The 3,658-nt window shown below is 41.5% G+C and overlaps 1 long non-coding RNA gene across 1 annotated transcript; it reads right to left on the bottom strand.

The window, feature by feature from the left end:
* Positions 1–343: 343 nt before the first annotated feature.
* Positions 344–2,848, bottom strand: LOC148876793 (uncharacterized). The gene is made up of 2 exons (XR_016113429.1): positions 2,209–2,848; positions 344–788 (listed from the first exon to the last, which is right to left on the bottom strand). It is a non-coding gene; the product is annotated as an uncharacterized LOC148876793 (long non-coding RNA).
* Between the last annotated feature and the right edge of the window lie 810 nt (positions 2,849–3,658).

Raw genomic sequence — 3,658 nt, 5'->3', positions numbered from 1 at the left:
CTTAATCTCTTATTCATTAACCAGTTCTTGGGTAGCTAATTACTTTTTATTCCTTTATTTCGTGTTTTTTTATTTAATTTTGGGTGGGGGGGAAGGTGGTTGATTACAAAAATGAGTAATTGAGACTCACAAGTAGCGGGTGGGGATGATTGGACCATGAAACAAGCCTCCTGGGCTTTAGTAACTTTTCTTTATTTTATTTGGTTGGCAAACGAAACAAAAGGCGAGGCCCAGAAAGAAAGCTCCCCCGTGACATCCTCTACAAAGCTAAAAAAAAAAAAGAAGGATGATCGAATTAATAGAAAAGAGAAAAAAAAAACAAACCAACAAACAAAAGCAAAAGGAAAGAAGAAAAGCTTTCAATCTCTCTCTCTCTCTCTCCTTTTAAAAACAAACACGCTAACATCATCCAAAACCATAGAAACCAGCAAATACAACAGTTGTGAGAGAACACAGAAAGAAAGAGCTAGAGGAAGAAGAAGAAACACCATGAGAAGAAGAGAAGGCAAAGGAACTTCTTCAGCAGACCTCTTAGTCTGCTTCCCTTCTCGAGCCCATCTAACCCTTATGCCCAAGCCCATTTGCAGTCCAGCGCGGTCGAATGAGTCTACTAGCAATAGCAGTACCAAGCGCCATCACCATCTTCTCACAAGGTCTAGAAACAGGGTTGGCCAAGCTAGCCCTCTGCTTTGGCCCAAAACCAAGACCACGGGCTCGGAGATCGCCGAACCTACCTCTCCAAAAGTCACATGCGCCGGCAAGATCAGAGTCAGGCCCACATCGAGTTCCTGTAACAACTGGCAAACAGTCATGGAAGGCATCGAGAAACTTCACAACAGGCGAAAACAGAAGAAGAAGAAGAAGAAGAAGAACCCCACTTGGGTAGTGACTCTCGGATTCAGGAAAGACATAATGCAGATTTTGACTTGTTTACGAAGCTTTCGCTTCCATTTACGGTGCTTTGGTTCCTTTCATGGCTCAGTCGTCACTTCTGATGGCGAAGAAGATGAAGAAGAGGAAGAAGAAGAGTATCAACAAAAGAAAGAAAACCAAGCGAGTACAGAGGAAAATTATAGTGGTGATGCTTCGAGAACTATCTTTTCAAAGTGGTTTATGGTATTGCAAGAAAATCAAAATAATGTTTTTAGCAAAGAAGAAAAGTACAGAGAGGAAAGAAACGAGACTTGTGATGGTGAAGGATCAGAATCGGATGCCGCTCCTGCCGCTCCTCCTTCGAATGCTCTCTTGCTCATGCGTTGTAGGTCCGCACCCGCTAAAGGTTGGCTAGAAGAGAAAGATCTAGTGCGAAAAGAAGAAGGAGGAGGAGGAGGAGGAGGAGCAAACAAAGAAAAGTTGGCGCTGGAAGAAAAGAAGAAAGAGAATTTGATATTGATGAGTTATGCTCCTGATTTCTTTAAGGTGTCTCCTGATATTGCAAAGGAGACATGGGTTGTTGGTGGGATAAGAGATCAATTTTCTAGGAGTCGAAGTGGGAAGAGATGAATTGAAGATTATGAACATTATATTGTGAATAATCTGCTTTTCCTTATTTTTCGTTTGATCATTTTACTTTGCTGTGTTTAATAATTAATGTTATTGTTAATTAGTTGGCTTTCATGTTCATCTCCCTTTGGACTTTGGAGAATCCAACAAAAAATTCTAAGCCCAAAACTTGTTCCTGTGTTTGGTTAATTGATCTAAGTTGTGCTAAGTTAGTAAACAACTTTTCTTTTCTTGTTTTTTTTATGGGAGCAGAGTTTGGTCTCACGCGCAAAGGTTTTTGTGACTTGTGAAATGTTACTATTGTTTCCATTCCATTTAATAAGAAGTGTTTTGTCCTTGCAGAATAGGCTAGAGTCCAGTCCTTGATTTCACCTTGTTGAGTGGAAATAGATTACAGTATTTTCTTCAGGGTTGTTGGCTTTTCAGCTTAGAAACAACCAGAATTAAACCAGAGTTGCACTATTGCAGACTATTATTTTTCATATAATAACTAAAATCGAATAGCTTTTTTGGAAATAATATCAAATAAAGGCAGTGAGTACACTGTTGCTCGTCTTCCTCCTCTGCCTCCGTATTCAGCGAATAAAACTTTTAAAAACGATGAGAGAAATCCAATAAAAAGCAACTGGTAAGAAAATTCCTCGAGCTCGACCAACCGATTTTACCCAGCAAATTTGCTTTAATTTATTGTGGCTGGTCTCATACCAGTTTTCAATCTTGAGCCTGGAGTCCTGACTCCTGAACTACATCAACATGGGTATTGAACCAGAACCAGATGGACATTTTTTTGGTGGAACAAACCAGCTGGACTCGCTCAGTGAGTAAATCTGTCCGAACCGGATATTGCCATTTGCCACTCCCCTCTCCTGAACCTGGATGTTACCCTCTCTCATCCGCTACTCAAATGCACTTGTGCTAGAGCCAGCACGAGATAAGCTTGTTGAAGCGAGGAGCGGCTAATCATTCTTTCTAGTTTCGTTGACGAACCAGGGAACATGAGAACGTGTATCTTGCTGCAAGAGAGGGGAGATCGGAACATAGCAGGCTTAGCTGCAAAAGGTCGCTTTCTTGGTTGGCATGCAAGAGTTTTTGGCAGTGGTGATTGAGAAGGACTTCGGAGGGAGAAGAAGAGCAGAAATCGACGGTGCGTTTGTATCAGATGTCAAGGACAAGAGGAATGACAAGCAGATCATATGGCCAGCTTGCGTTGATTTTCATCTTGCCTTCAAAGGCTACATCCCTATCTTCATTTTCACTGTCTTCTGTTCTCATTCCAAATTTGTGTTGGGCTTTTCGATTCTTCAGCTGGGTCTCATCTTCTTTCTGGTTTTATGGGTTTCTTTCGTTTCCTCCCCTCAACTTTGGCTCTCGGTTCTTCTAGTGTTTGCTTTACGGAGTTTATTGTAATTTTTCCGTGATGGGTTTTGATCTGATCGAATGGTGCTCAAGAAACTTGTCTATTGGTGCGCAGAGAAAACCCACTGATTGTAATTGTTTTTTGACGAGGGTGATTGGGCCCGACCTCGTAATAGGGGGACACGTGTAGATGGCCTGACTAGTAGATGACAGTTCAGTATGACCAGTCCGCATCACAACAGTCTCGGGTACCCATCTACCCCGGGCTGAAGTGACCTCAAGACAAGGTCACCTCAAAATGAGATTGCAACGTGAACACTTCGATGCCAAGGCACTTTGATATTTACTCTAGTTCGGGACTTAAAGGCGTCAGCTCAGGGATACCGACGTGCCACTGTGAGGATCCCAAAAATCCCTCAGACGGTTCCTAGACTTCACAGGATCACGCCGCATAACAGCCAGCGTCATCTCGGACGTGCCACTATGTTCTCCAAAATGTGATGAACGATGGATTTGGTATTCTTTGTACTATTCTGTTGGTAAAGACCTAAGATCTCCCCTTAGGATGCTTAGCTGGGCCTTTTTTCTTTATTGGATGTTAAAAGTGAAACTTTTTTTTTTTAATTTAAGTAAATTAAATACTTTAGGATCTTTTTTTATTAAACAGCAATCCCTAATAAACATAAATAAAACTACATGCATTAGTTAAGAACTAACCAAGTCTTGGTTAGCTATAAGTTGGATCAATTCAGGTGGATCCTTTAGAAACAACCCAGAATCCTTTAGCCCTCTTCTAGCC

The sequence above is a fragment of the Nelumbo lutea genome, chromosome 1 (assembly GCF_056320005.1).
Source record: "Nelumbo lutea isolate HS-2025 chromosome 1, American lotus-T2T, whole genome shotgun sequence".
NCBI lineage: Eukaryota > Viridiplantae > Streptophyta > Magnoliopsida > Proteales > Nelumbonaceae > Nelumbo > Nelumbo lutea.
This window is presented reverse-complemented; position numbering and strand designations above follow the sequence as displayed.